Here is a 16462-nt window from a genome sequence, read left to right on the forward strand (position 1 = left end):
ACATGACTGGAGCTAGAGAGTATTATGCTAAGTGAAATAAGTCAGTCAAAGAAAAGCAAATACCATATGATTTCACTCCCATGTCGTGTGTGTTCACTCATATGTGGAGTGGTGTATGTGTGTTTAAGAAACAAAACAAATGAGCATGGGGGCAGGTGGGGAAGAGAGAGAGGCAAACCAAAAAACAGACTCTTAACTACAGAGAACAAACTGTTTGTGACCAGAGGGGAGGTGGGTGGGGGGGATGGGTGAAATAGGTGATGGGGAGTAAGGAGTGCACTTGTGATGAGCACCTGGTGTTGTATAGAAGTGTTGAATCACAATATTGTACAGCTAAGATTGCACTGTATGTTAACTAATGGGAATTTACAAGCATAAAATTTGTTGTGAGCACTCAGGATAGAGAAATGAATGAGATAAAGTTCCTGCTCTTCAAAATGTTACAATCTAGAAGTGGGGAGGCAGACAAGGCAATGTGATAAATACATGATTGCACGAGTCTTACAGGAACATAGTGAATGTGGTGCTAACCTAGAAGAGGGGTCCAAGAAGGCTTCCAAAAGAAACCTGAATCTAAAAAGATAAGCAGGAATAAGCCAGGTCTGCAAATATTCAAAATTGGGAAGCATTGGCTTCACAGCTCTCATGTTCAAAAGTTCTGGACCCAGAGAAAAAAATACCTAAAGATGCTATTAAATTCATTAAAAGGAACATACTATCTAAAATGAACAAAGTGATAGTCACACAAGATAAACTGCATCTGGTGAATTGTGTTTAGTTCTGGGGGCAGTATTTTATGATTGCAATTTACAAACTATAATTATCCATGAAAACTGAAGATTTGGATCAAAATAATTTATGCCAAATGTCTGAATGACTAGTAAGAGGAATTGGAATTAGATTTATTGTATGTTACCTCAAAGGGAAGAGCTATGGCCAATGAGCTACGTGTTTCAACATAAAATATCTCTTTAACCATTAAATGTGCCTGAAAGTAGTCTGGGTTGAATTATGAAAAAGATCATTTTCTGTCTTCAGATGTGTTATAGCAAAAGATGAGTAACCATCTTCTAAAAGCTTTAGGAAATTCCTGTAATGTGAGGAAACTAGACTCCTTTAACATTCTGAGATTAAAATTTCTAGAATAGATAGAATTCAGATACTCACCCTTTACTTGGAAACCTTAGTCTGGGTTATATGTACTATTTAGACCAGGTATCCTCTAAGGGAAATAGCTCATGAGAATGACAGTAGAGGCTGTTCAAAATAGAAATTTCTGGGCTCTCTTTTACTTAGGGGATCAAAGGCAGGTCTCAATTACTGAAAAGTTCACATAGATATTATGTATCAAAAACCATGGTTCCCTATTGTAGCCTCCTCATAACGCTACTAGAACAACTCGCCAAAGTGACTTGGTTTTATCTAGGGTAATATATAAGTGATAGCATCAAAGATATATACATGGAAGCTCCCTTAAGACTTCCTTTCACCAGGGATGAGCTATTGAGGCACAGGAACAATTAAAATTTGCTTTTTTAAAAAAAATCCTTTGTTGATGCTCTCATTAGCTCCCGTATGTATAATAGTCTCTCTCAGTGTAGAGATAGTAGACAGTGAACTTACTACATATATAGTAAGCAGTTCTACAGCATGTATTTTGTGTCAAATAGTTTAAGCACTTTCCTGCTTCATACTTATGTATTTATGTATACTAGAACTATTCTCATTTCAAGGATGATAAAACTGAAGCACAGAAAGATTCATAAAGACTTTATAAATAATTATGCAACAACAACCGGCATAAACAAAGATCATGTTTGGTAAACTGAGACATGTGGTTACCCTGTACTTAGAAAAAACTGAATTTCTGCTAAGGCCCAAGACTAATAAAATCATTCATTCATTCATTTGTTCATTCAAAAATACTTATCTTCCTGTTTTGTTTTGTTTTTTTTTTAAAGATTTTTATTTATTCATTTGACAGAGAGAGACACAGCGAGAGAGGGAACACAAGCAGGGGGAGTGAGAGAGGGAGAAGCAGGCTTCCCACAGAGCAGGGAGCCTGATGCGGGTCTCGATCCCAGGACCCTGGGATCATGACCTGAGCCGAAGGCAGACGCTTAACGGCTGAGCCACCCAGGCGCCCCTACTTATCTTCCTGTTTTGCATAAAGATTTAGGCTGGGGCCTGGGGTTCTAATGGTGAGCAATTAAATATAGAAGGATTACTGTCTAATGCTATGCTATGCTCCCCAGTATGATAACCACGATCCTGGTGTGGCCATTCACTTTCTCTGTTACATTAGCACATTTCAGGTACTCAATATCTACATGTAGTTAATGGCTACTATATTGGAAAAGGCAGACATAGAACATTACCATCATTTCCAAAAATTTTATTGGATAGTGCTGGTTCAGTGGAAGGGGGCGAAGCTGATGAAATAATCAATCAAATGTAAAATTGTAAAAGTGACAATTGCTAAGGAAAATTGGTCCCACTGTGCTATGAGACTCTGCCATTTGTGGTCTCAAGCTTCTAAGCATTTGCATACTTAGAAGTGACCGCTCATAGTTTTGAACCCTGAAGGTCAGTCCCAAGGTTATATTGTATCCATCTTGACAGTGAAGTTGAAGAGACGAAGAGGTGTGGGGAACTTCTCACACCCACACCATTCAATTAAAAAGTCTTTTTCCACCAAATGTTTCTCATGTATCATTTAATGGAATATTTCTCAAGCCTTCAACATTCTGACCCTTTTGGTGGGCCCTGACATGACCATATCAATTTCCCTTTAAAAGGAAAGGATTGCCCAGAAATTGTCACAATGTAACACATATAGCCTGACTAGCAATTCACATTTTACCTATAAATTGATGCCTTCAGGCTTTTCCTGACCTTAAAGCCTTCAGTCACAAATATCAATCATTGAATTTTCTCTAGAATACTTTTCTATCTCGTGGGAGGACCTACAGTACTGATTAAGAACATGAACTTTGGAGTCACATGAATCATGGTTCAAGCCCTTCCTTTACTCCTTACCAACTGTGTGACACAAGGAAAGTAACTGAATTTAAAAGTAAAAGCCAGTTTTCTAATGGTTAAAGTGGTGCTTATTTACATGATACTTATATCATGAATTTATAGCTAGAATTGAATAACACAGTATTGCAAAGACTGAATAACAACGGACTATGATAAGTATGCAGAAAAATTTAGTTATTATTATATTTAAGCACTTTGGCTAACACAGACTCAAAGGAATTTCCAGGAAAATTATTCTAAACATATCTTTATTTTCCACAGCTACACTAAGCATTCTAAAATTCACCAACCCCTTCTCTTTTTCAAAGTTTCTACTAAGTCCACATCCCTACCATTTTTTAACTGTTTCTGTCTAAACTATATAGAGATGCTATATAATGTATAACAATGTTCTTGTTAATCATATCCTAGATGATGCCTACTTCACTTTCTGTGTTGAACTAGCCAACACCAGGTGTCAAGACTTGCACGCTGACTTAGGGTTTGAATTATGATATGTAAAGAAACTGAAAGTTGTCATTCCTGTCTGTGCAAGAAAAAACTAGACAAACTAAAAATTAACGGCTTTTCTTGGACCCATCAGAGAACAGAGGTTTCAGGGCAAACTGCCAGCCTGAAATCTCTGTATCCAGAGAGAGACAGCTCTCATGATGTGCTTACCTGAAACAGAAGCCACTGAACTCCATAAGCTTGTAGGGACACTCAAATATTATTTTAATGAACTGCAGGAGGCTGAATGGAGACTGGCATACCTGTGAGAAACTTCTGGGGCCCTCGGTCATAAGGGGATCCCACACTTACAGGCTTGCTCTGTAGGAATCCACTACGTTCTCATGGTCATGAGATGAAACAGATCCTCCTCTGTTGGCTCTGGCAAGGAATCAACAGTCGCCATCTTGGAAACCACCCAGTCTGTTCTTAATGAAGACCTAACCTCCAGGGGGAAGGAATTTAATAGATAGCAAATCTGAAAACTTTTCCCCAGTCAGGGACAAGAATTCTGCCCCAGCTTTGGTATTCTTTCTCATCTTATTAAAAAAAAAAAAAAAAAAAAGCCAACATGGTAGAGATCTTCCAAAAATGAATGAGAATGATGTTCCTAGATAAGGGAGTGGGAAACAAGGGGAAAGAAAGTTGTGGCCATTGATAGAAGGACAGAAATACTTTTGAAGGCCACATCCCTGAGAGACAGGCCCATGACAGGACTGAGACTCAATTAGAAGATTATAGGACACTTCTTCAACCACTCCACCCTGAAGCATAATAACAGTTGGTTACAATTTAAAGAGTTTCAAGACAGCTTATCTCTAAGGAACAGAACATAGAGAAGACCCAAAGCTAAGAGAGCACACAAAAACAAGAAAAAGAGAAATCTGAAGTCTGATACCTAGAACTACAACAAGCATTAAACAGAGCCTAGTTCCCAGCTAGATTCATATAAATCTTCATACATGAGGGCCTGTTTACTTCAGTCCCTATTAAGAGATAAAACATGAGTCACTTTCAACAAAAGTCCCAAGACATGCCAGATGGCAGGGGAAAAACATTCTGAAGAGACCAAGCAAGCATGAGAACCAAACTCAGATATGATAGGGGTATTGGAATTATCAGACAGGGAATTTTTAAAAATTAAGATTATTTACTCCAGCCACAGCTGGTTTGGTTTGGTTTGGTTTGGTTTCAATCTGTTAATAAAGGTCACAAGCAGATGATTTCTTGAGGTATTTTAATGCTAAGAAGCTGTGACTACGAATACATAGGAAACTATGGTTTATCTGAAACCCATATTATATTTGTGGAATTCTTCTAATTGATTTTCATTGACAGGAGCTATAGAAATAATGCTCAGTGAAGGCAAGTCAGGATAATACTTAACAGACATGAACCTATGACTTGGTATCTGGACATTCCATTACTTAAAAGATACAAATTGACATCTAGAGATTGAAACTGATCTATGATTTTCTGTTAACTTCTAGGTGGGTTTAAGAGTCTCACACGTGTGGTATAAAAAGCTAGATTGTTCAAAAATAATAGATCAATAAGACAAGGTAGATGTTTGCAATGAGAAGTGGTTGGTCCACTGAAAGCCTTGCAAAGCCCAGTGATCTAGTCTGGGCAGGAGCATAGCAAGCCACTCACCCTGTTGTTCATAACTTCACATAATGACCCCGAGAAGAAGGAAAAAAAACCAAGGTCTCAGTCTGAGTTCAGTGTTCTTTATTATATTCTTTATTGTATATTGCTATCAACATAGAAAAATGAACTATATTAGCTCCAAAGTTTTTTCCATTTTTTTTCAAGCTTTAAGAAAATTAGAATCTACAGAAAAAGGGATTAAATTATACACTTAAAGACTATCACATACTGGGCTAGATGACTAGCAGAGAATATAAATATTTTTCTTGAAAAGTTTGAAAATATTATAGTTAATGATTTAGTTTCATTTCTGTCTAAAGATATTGGACTGGTTGATGGCTTGTGTCTCTAAGGGTTTTTCTCACATTTTTAAGTTGGGATTTTTCCATCACCCTTGCTCCACTTTTGCCACATCCAGTCTCAGCTGTGTTATTTCCTTGGACCAAAAATGGACTCTAACCAAATCCCACAATTCACCTGCAAGGCCTGAATTTCAAGGAGCTAACTGCAGAACTTTGCCTTGTGCTCTCAAAATGAGGAACTATGATATTAATTAAAAAGTTGTGCTGTTTCTCTTGAATTTTTAGAGGGTGCTAAAAGAGTCAACTATTGAAGGAAAATAAATCTGGAGTTTTAGTAGTCATAACCCCCCCAGACTTTAATTCTCTGAGGGTATGAGTTCAATTCAGGAAAGGGTTATTTAACCTGAACTAAATTATTCTCAGTGTCTATCATTACATAGCAAGATATCTTTATTTTTACTCATTTTCTGTTCTTGAGACCTAATTTGTTTATTTATTTTTAAAGATTTATTTATTTTAGGGGGGGTGGATCAAGGGCGTAGCGGGGAAGGAGAGGGAGAAAGAGTCTTAAGCAGACTCCGTGCTGAGTGTGGAGCGTCACACGGGGCTCAAACTCAGGACCCCAAGACCATGACTTGAGCGGAAACCAAGAGTCAGGCACTTAACTGACTGCACCAGCCAGGTGCCTCGAGAGCCAATTTAAAGTCAGTTCCATTTGTGGCCATTTAATTTCTGCATTTAGAACAAACATCAGCATAGCGATAGCAAATTCCCTCTTTCTTGCTGTTGGAGGCATACATTTCCTTGTTATGTATGGAGAGGGAGACATTTTCATGTTGTTATTCTCGTTTTAGTTGGGTGATTACCCAGCTGAAGAAGCCCAGAGTCCGCATTTCATGTCAGCTTCAGGCCACAGGCTGGCCTCTACCACCCTCTGCATGCTGAGTTACTATGTTCAGAAACAGGCCTATCTGTGAAAGGAAAGGAGAAAAGATATCACTGACACCATATATACTCTTAGGCTCTGAGAAAGTTCTACTTCTCCCAAAAGGCTATACGCGTGTGACAGGCTGTTTAGTTATTTTCTCTCATTTGTGCAGAATTTGCCATTTGTAAAAAACACATTCTCACACATTACCTAAAATTAGTGAATCCCTGTGAAGGCTTGGAATGAATTGTTCTATAGATGTTCTATAGATGAAGAAAATAAAACTCCATGAATATTACTCATAGTTGGGCTTGGAATTACCTTTTGTAGATTTTTTTTTGGCAGATTTAATTTTTTTTAAGATTTTATTTATTTAGTTGACAGAAAGAGCGAGAGAGCACAAGCAGGGGGACCAGCAGAGGGAGAGGGAGAAGCAGGCTCCCAGCTGAGCAGGGAGCCCAATGTGGGGCTCGATCCCAGAACCCTGGGATCATGACCTGAGCCGAAGGCAGATGCTTAACCGACTGAGCTACCCAGGAGCCCCCTAATTTCTTTAATAGATGTTCAGATATCTATCTCTTCTCGGGCAAATTTTGATAATTTGTAAAAGTGGTCTTTATTCCATACAGGTTATTATAATTTTAGGCTTCCTTCTGTGGGTTATGGTACTAATGTCAGTTCAGTTTGGAAGCATCTGCCTTGTTATTTGGATCTGTCCTGCATATGGGCCACCTCATACAAATCTGGGACCTGGGCAGTGTACCCCATACTTCAGTTATCCAAACATTTACTATGCTTTTTGTGGTCATATTCATGCATATACATCAAAGGGATGAACACAAAGGGTTCATATACAAATTTTATTTAATTACCATGTTTTAGTTTTCTACATGCTTAGAGAGCTACCCTTTTAGCTCCAGTTACTCATTTTCCAGCTAGAAGATTGGAACTTTAGTTTTCCCACTCTGCTACCTATATCTGTGATGATATCTGCCTTTAGGGAAAGTGAAAGAAAGAGAGAAAGTGCAACAGAGACTATTCCCACATCCTTGAAACCACAGTTCCCCTTCCTCAGAGTTCTTGCTGGGCCACCATCACTGTTGCCTCAGTATCTCATGGGAGCAGGGAAGTAGGAGAGAATAGAAAACACACACACCCACACACACCAGAAAAATCCAGAGTTTAGGTCTATCCTCTCCCTGACCCTTGGAATTTCCCTTCCCACTCTTCAAATCAGAAAGTGCTTCTCCAGTAGCTCTTTCTGTCTGTAAAATGGTGTGATTTGGGGTTTCAATTTGCCTTTGAATCCAGGCTAGAGGACACTGGGAGTGAGGGGCACAGGAAATTCATTGTTGTATTGAGTCCCAGTTTCTCTCTCCCATCTTCCTGCTACCATTTACTTTTCAGAGTCTTCAGACAGCAACTTCATGCATTCAGTATGAGAGATCAGATGGAGTGTGCTTACTTCATCTTAATCAGAATCTTTTAAGTGATCCTGATGAGCGGGAATGTTTACCCTTTTTTGTTGTTGTTGAGAGAAGGAGAGGGGCAGATGGAGAGGAAGAGAATCTTAAGCAGGCTCCATGCCCAGTGTGGAGCCCACCAAAGGGCTCAATCTCACAGCCCTGAGATCATGACCTGAGCCAAAACCAGGAGTTGGACGCTTAACCAACTAAGCCACCCAGCCTGTGGAATGTTTAGCTTTCTAATTGTAATTTGATTTTTCCAATAAATTTAACAATTTAGACAAAATCTACACATTTCCAAAAAAGCCTAACTTTCTAAAACTGACATAGGATAAAATAGAAACTCACATTAGTTCTCTATTAAATGCATTGAATTTGTAATACAAAAAAAAAAAAAAGGTTGCTGTAAAGGAAGCTCAAGGCTCAGATAGTTTCCTAAAACTTTTAAGAAGAAATAATGTAAATCTTAAACACACTTTTACAAAAGAGAACAGGAGAAAACACATACCAATCTATTTTATGAGGTAAGTATAACTCTGACTCCAAAACCTGACAAAGACATTACAAGGAATAAAAATTAGGAGGCTTAAGTCCTTAACAATATATTAACAAGAAAATACCAAAAGATAACACAAGAAAGTGGGATTTATCCTATGAATGTTAGTTTGGTTTAACATGTGAAAATCAATGAAAATGATTCAATACATTAAGACAGTAAGGAGAAAAACCAAATGATCATCTCAATAGATACAAGATGATAACATAATATTTAATGGTGAAATATTGAATGTTGTTACCCTATGACTAGGAACAAGTCCAGACTGTTTTCCTTGGCTAATTTTATTCAAGATCGCACCAGATGTCCTAGCCAGTGAAATAAGACAATGAAAGAGGGAAGGGGATGTACAGTTGGAGAGAAGATACAGATAATTCTTTATTTGCAGATGACATGATTTTCTGTATAACAAGTCCTAAGGCATCTATAAAGCAATTATGATACCTAATACATAAATTTAGAAAATTTACAGGATATAATCTCATTATACAAATACCAAGTACATTTCTATATATAATCATAAAACAATTAGATTGTTTCCAATTTTTAAAAAAGATCTTATAAATAATGTGGTAGTGAACACCTTTGTACATAAATATTTATGCAGAGATTGTCATCTCCTCCAAATTATCAAGTAACTTATAAAACACATTTCCTCCTCTATCCCTTGCCCCTCCAATGGCAAACACCGGGATGAGTGTTCATCAGGCAGAACCTTTAACAGTGCTGATTGGAAGATGTTTCTACATCCATCAGAGGGTGACAGAGCACAGTTTACAAAATACAAATGTTTGGGTGGTGTCCACACTGGACTAATTTATGTCTAGAGTTATTGACTTATTAGCATCACAGATCCAAGATACTGCCAGAATTCCTGTTATCTGTAAAGCTAATACATGTTGAAAGGGAGAAAGTGACCATGGCTGCCATCCTCATGCAGGGAGAAATCAGGGGGAACAGATCAAAAGATCCAGGGATGACTTAAAGAACTAGAAGAGACTCTGTATGCTTCCTTCTTTTTGATCATGAGCCCAAAATGCAAGAGGAAAAAAGTGAGTTACCCATTCTTCCACCTTTCAGAGTTTCAAATGGAGATGGCACCCAGTGATTTACTCTCCTTTTGATAAAGTAGATTACAAGTGGGATCACTGTGACTTTGGACCTACAACTTGTTGCATTTTGCATGTTGATCTTATAAAACAGACTAAATACAGCCTAGAGGCACACAGCCTAATGCAGCTAACCCTTTGCTCACATTACAGTAACTGGAGACTCAAAAGAAGGGGATTAAAACCTATTACTGACATATTGGTCAAAGGGAAGTTCCAAGTTCTCCAGTTCCTGATGTTGCTAAAAAATCAAAACATAAGAAAACATTCTTATGACCAGGGCTTACAAATTAGCACAAATCTATCTCAGATTCATTATAGATTTAAAATGTACTATTTACATACCCCATATGTTTATTACTTCTCTTTTACTCAAATACACAATCATAAATAGAACTTTAGGAAAACTTACAAAGGATTATCATTCCCTAAGATGAGGTGTTCAATGTAGCCATATCGAATGCAAACACATTCCAGTGGTGACTATTGGTTCCATAATTGTCATCACCACTATGTGTCAGTTACCAAAAAAATGCCTTTAATTTTTATGGCATCCTAAATATAACTGCTTATGAGAGTTTATGAGTGTACTTCAAACCCTTCTTATAATTTGCTAAAACTGAATTTCAACTATTCTACAATAAGGTCTATGAAATTTTAAGGTTGATACGGCCATTTTTACTTTGCAGAACAGTGACATAATAATTTTGCTCCCTTGTTAAAAATGTCTTTAGCATGTTTCCATTCTCTGTCGATTTCAAGGCTGATGTTGAGTTTGACATTCAAAACCTTTTGGGATCTGCTCCTAAACTACATCACCAGTTTTGTTCCTATTTCCCTTTCATATTTGATTTTTCCAGAAGCCAAACTAAACTGCTTCATAATCCCCCAACATAATGTAACAACTTTCTTCAGTACAACCCTAACTTAGACTATCCTATTGCTATATTAGGCTAATTGCTGAACCATAAATTCTGAATTTTAGGCATTTCTCACACATGCTTTCCTTTGTTGACTCTGAGTCTTGGTCTTGTTGTTCCCTCTGCTTGGCATATCACTTTCATTCTTCTCTATAGGTCCAAATCATACTCATCTTTCAGGACACTATCCAAACAAAACCTTCCCTGATCCTCCAAGCTTTTAGTCTTTTCTCTACTCTAAAGTCTCTTCCTTGGAAGTACAGATAGCACTCCTAACAACTACTGCCAGCTGAGGAAAAAGCATGAGTGGAGGGAAATAAGATGACAAAGGTTGTTTAAACTAAGCTGAATAACTGATACATTGGAATCAATCCCTACTAAGATAAAGAAATCTATATTAAATAATAAGACCAGAATGGACCTGTTGACCTTAAAAATAAAACAGCCAGTTACTTTACCAGAAAAAAAATGGTTTTATTCAGGAATAGCAGAGGAATTGCAATTTGGGACATGCAAGCTATAGCAAACCATAGGTAAGTCTGGAGCTGAAAGGAGAGGAAAGTTACTTTATAGAGAAAAGGAGGAAGTTGGGAGGAGCTGCTTTGAACCAAAGTCCATTGGAGGAAAGCAAGAGTTCAAGGTGGTGATGATTTCTCATGAAACCTGACAGCTGAGTTGCCATATTTTCCTACTGGCTAAGCTTATTGCTGGGCAAGAAGAAATTCTCCCTTCCTCCTGCTGGAGTAAGATAGCAGCCTTCTTCCTGTTGGAATGCAAGGTCTGTTCTTCCTGTGGGCTTCTGTAACTGATGGTGAGTGGTAAGAAGTGAGAGTTTCCCCTTCTGGCCTCCTGACTCCATGCTAAATGAGATTTCCTTTATCCAATTTCCCAGCAGCACTGAAAAATGAACTGAAAATGCAAAACTGAAAGCATGATTGAATAATGTAAACAATTGCTAACTCTTCAGAAACATGCAGTAGATAGTAGTGGTTGAAAAGTTTAAAAATACGGAAATCTCTTGATTGAAGAATAAAGTTGACTACTGTTAATCTGATTTAATTACTTAAGGGGAAAAAAAGACAGAATAAAATCCTAACTGGTCAGGCCTTTCTCCAATCTTGAACGATACTCAAAAGAGAACTTACTTCCATGAATGAGGTATGTGTAAAGATTTCCTCCTCTGAGAATCTCTAGCTCCTTGAATATAGAGACATATATGTCATATATTTATGATAGTCATTATATATTTACAGATATATATGTATATGTAATGCCTAAAAACTATACATATATGTTCCACCTTATCTTTAAGAAAGATATATCTGTAATATAAATAAATAATATATATTATTTTATTCAATTATCCAAATAATATTGGTGTTCAGAAGCTTTTAGATATTTCATCTCTCAAAAGGAATGGTAAATAATATGATATCCACCCTATCTTAAAGCTACGTATCTCAATAACCTATGGTATGAAGAAAGTATATCCTAGGGTGGGTATGTATCTTTGGGAAAGGAAATGTAATTTCTCCTTTCAATTTTCTGTCATTATAATCATGTCATAAAAAAACATGGATTTTTATTTTTCATCTAAGTACTTTCAAGAGTTGAGTATTTGCTACTCTACGTGAATGCCATCCCAATTTTTCTCTAATAGGGGAATCATTCTCTGGGTCATTTCTGTAGTGAATACTGAGTCCAGTGCCTAGGGTCACAGTATATGCATTTATAAGTGCACTTGGAACTGATAGTGACATTTGCAACAAAATCAGAGAGGCTAGTGGAAAATTAGTGATTTAAAGAAGGAACGTTCTATGTACCTGTCTGTCTCCAAGAGATACAAGTCTACCTGACACTGTGATTTTCTGGGCCTTCATTTGTGTTTTCTGTTCTTGGTGCTACACTGAAGTTAATTTTTGCTACTACAGTTATTACGGGACCTAAATACAATGGAAATTTATTTAACTTTTATCTTACTTGGGGTCATTTTCCCCATCCTGAATTTAATGAATAAAAGAAATTGGAGACATAAAAGCATTCCAGCTTTTCCACAGGTTTAAGTTACCTTAATTTTGTTCTCCAAAAATAAGAACAAAGGAATATAATTTTGTTACTATGTTATATAATTATAAACTGTACCTACTCCCTAAGTGGGACAAAGCTCTCAATCAGGAAAGCTCTCCGAATGGGATGAGTGGGGAATGTAGCTGCTCTCTGCTGTATTCATTAGTGGCCTCAAATAAAAGTAAAAGGATAGAAATTAAAATTTGTTGACAGAGTTTTGAACCTCATTCTGAATATTTTTGTTAAAAAAAAAAAAATTTGGTCCTGAGCCTGAAGTATTCAAAACTTCCCACTGAACAAAATTACTCTATTTTTCCCAAAGAAAGACAAGGTAGATGGAATTTTGTGTTTTGTGTTATGTTTAAATCATTGTAAACTGTGTTAATCTTATATAGGTGGTACAAATATCCAGTGAAGGATGTTTCCACATGAAATGTATAGGATATTTATGTATTGAGAATGATGACAGTTTGAGTGAATTTGGCAATGCATGATAACTGGTTACATTTTACAGTGGGTTTTTTGAAAGTGTTCCTTTCTTCTTTAGCAGATGAGTGGAGATGTACAGAAGAATTTTCTTCATTAAATTATTGGATATTGTTTCCTTTGGGTTTTTTTACTGTTTAATTCTTCATTCATCTGATATTCATTTTGGTACATACGTGAGTTTAGATGTTTTCCTCAAAAAATCCATTTTCCACATCTTAGAACAAGCTTTCTTTTTCATTATTTTAAGACAAACATTTCTTCAAATATTAAGTTCTAACAAATGTTTGTTTTTTTTAATTGCTATAAATCCCTTTTAAGTGATTGGTGCGCTTATTTTCAATCAGTAAATAACTACCCCTGGTTTTAGCAAATGATACTTGGAATCGTCTGGACCATGTGAAGGGTCTGATAATTCTTTTTTTTTTTTTTAAAGATTTTTATTTATTTATTTGACAGAGAGAGACACAGTGAGAGGGGGAACACAAGCAGGGGGAGTGGGAGAGAGAGAAGCAGGCTCCCCGCGGAGCAGGGAGCCCGATGCGGGGCTCAATCCCAGGACCCTGGGATCATGACCTGAGCCAAAGGCAGACGCTTAATGACTGAGCCACCCAGACACCCCAAAGGGTCTGGTAATTCTTTGTTAAAATTTTTTCTTCATACACTCTGAGAGCCAGGACCTCTGGCACTGAAAGTACACTAGTCTTGTGAGGCTGACAGACGAATGCTCAAGACCAGTGTATAGTTGCAATTCTGGGGCAGATAAGAGCTGAGTGTTTACCCTGGTGTCTTTCTAGGACTTGTCCCATTGAGCATCTAGGTTTTCTGTCCTCCTGTGTGCTTCCAGTCTGATGTACCGATATGCTCTGCAAGGCTCACGTATTCAGAGGAACTTATCAGTCCATAGATCCCTCAGAGCCTAGCTCTCAGAACCTTGCCCAGTAGAGCAGAGGCCCAGGGCAGCTTCTGAATCAGTGGTGAACCTCAGAGGCATATCAGCTGTATTAGCAATAATTCCCTAAGGTCGTTGTAAGAAGTTACCACAATGTGAGCGCCTGGGTGGCTCAGTCAGTTAACTGGCCAACTCTTGATTTTCAGCTCAGGTCATGATCTCAGGGTCATAAGTTTGAGCTCCACATCAAGCCCCGGACAGGGGGTGGGGGTGTGGTCCACCCTCAGCACAGAGTCTGCTTGTCCCTCTCCCTCCCCATCTGCCCCACCTCACACCTTCACATGAGCTATAAATAAATAAGTAAGTAAATAAATAAAGTTTTTTTAAAAAGAGAGAAATTACCACAAATGTAGTGGCTTAAAACCATGCCAATTTATTGCCTTATAACTTTGGAGGTTAGAGGTCCAAAATGAGTCTCACCTTGCTAAAATCAAGGTGTTGATAGGGCTGGTATCTTCCTCAGCTGCCATTTCTCTGTTTTCCTCTTCTGTCTCCGTCTTCCATTTGTAAGAACATTTGTAATTACATTGGGCCTACTACCGTCATCTAGGAGAATCTCCTCATCTAAAAGTCAGCTGATTAGCAATCTTAACTCCATCTATATCCTTGATTCCCCTTTGCTGGTAACCTAACATATTCACAGGATCTTGGGATTAGGACATGGGCATCTTTGGGGAGCATTATTCTGACTGCCACACCAGCTGACAGATTTCTCCCCTGCTGAACATTCAGATTCCAGAATTAGTCAATTCTTCCTGGACAGGAATGTTAAACACTCCTGAGGATCATCAGGAACACTCAGTCTACCCAAGCAGGGTTTCTGGATTTCATAAGTAAACCCACCTCTCTTTTTATGTCCATCAGGAAGACTGGGTCACCAAAAATGTCACCTTGAATACTCTTTCACAAATTGAGGGATCTGAAAGTCAATACATTTCTTTAGCTGCTCAAAAATATTAGACAAGTCTTTCAGATTATTCCATTTTGTTTCAAAAATTGATAGTTGAGTTGTTGCCAGAGGTGAGTAGAGGCATGAGAAAATAGAATCTAAGAGTGTAAGTCTGACTCCCTTGCTTGTTTTGAATCAGACAAGCATTTCTGTTTTACAAGTAATTGAAATTGATGCCTGAGCATGTTGCCATGACAATTTGTACATGTTGCTATAACAACAGACACCTTTCAGAAAATGGATTGTGTAAAAACAAAGAAACAAACAAAAACGTTCGCTCAACTAATCAAAATCAACAAATTATCTTGACTACTTAGAGACTGGCCCTGCACCAGACCAGGGGGATAGACTGATTTTTAGAAAGACAGCTAAATTATTCCTGTTTGTATGCAGCTTTGAGCCTGGCAGAGAACTTGATGTACTTCTACATTAAGTATTTTGCTCAAGAGAGCAAAAAGCAGATAGAGCCATTCCTGGATGTAGAGGAGGCAGAGAAATAGAGGGGTTTTTTGTTTTGTTTTTTTGTTTTGTTTTTAACTGGGGGTTGATCACCTGAACAAATCTGAAATTATAAGGATACAGAGGAGGGTGGTTATCAGGTAGGGCAACTCTCAGAGTTTCTCTGAGACATTTCCCTAAAAGAGATGAACAGATAGGGGTGTTGAAGTGAGTCTGGGAATGGAGCCTTCTTTCTGGTTGTAGAGATCCTGAAAGGCTACCTGAAGGAAGATACATTTGACCTGGACTTAGAAAGAGAGATAGGGTGGACTTCGAGATGGCAGAGGAGCAGGGGACCCTACTTCAACTGGTCCCTGGAATTGAGCTGGATATCTACCAGACCACTCTGAGCACCCACGAAACCAGCCTGAGATGTAAGAAGATCTGGATCTCTACAAACAGAATATCACAGGCGGTTGGTTTTGAGGTACGAAGTGGAGAGCCGTGATTCTGTGGGCATATATCCGAGGATAAACGGCAGCGGGAGGGAGCCTGGCCATGGGGATCTGACACCGCCGGTGAGCGACAGCCTCGCGCGCTGCAGACGGGGCACAGACTCGCAGACCGGTAGCGGTGGGGAAAGGACTTTAGGGCAGCCCCCAGTCGGAAACCCGGAGCGGCGGGGTCACACGGATGAACTGGGAGCGGCTGGCGGTTTTAGAAGCACAAAGGGTGGAGATGTGCCCCGACCTGGAGGCAGGACTGGGAGCGCTGCGGAGGGGTGCACAACCCAGCACACTGCAGTTTATAGCAGCATGGACAGAAACGGAGATGGTGTGGCCTGGAGAGCTCACTGAAGAACAGACTGCGGTCTCTCTGCTCTGAGGCAGAGGGTTGGAAATGGTCTCTTTTGCTCTGACTCATGGAAGAGACGCAGAAAGCCACCAGGGAAAGGCACCAGAGAACAAAAGCCCCAAAGACTGATTCCCACTGAGCCCATCCCCCGCCACAGGGGTGCAGGGCAACTCTGCCCAAACAGGGTTGCCTGAGTAACAGCGCGGCAGGCCCCTCCCGCAGAAGACAGGCTGGGAAAACAAAAGGCCAGCAA

Source organism: Leptonychotes weddellii, chromosome 11 (genome assembly GCF_054177405.1).
Source record: "Leptonychotes weddellii isolate Sample4059 chromosome 11, ASM5417740v2, whole genome shotgun sequence".
In the NCBI taxonomy this organism is placed as follows: domain Eukaryota; kingdom Metazoa; phylum Chordata; class Mammalia; order Carnivora; family Phocidae; genus Leptonychotes; species Leptonychotes weddellii.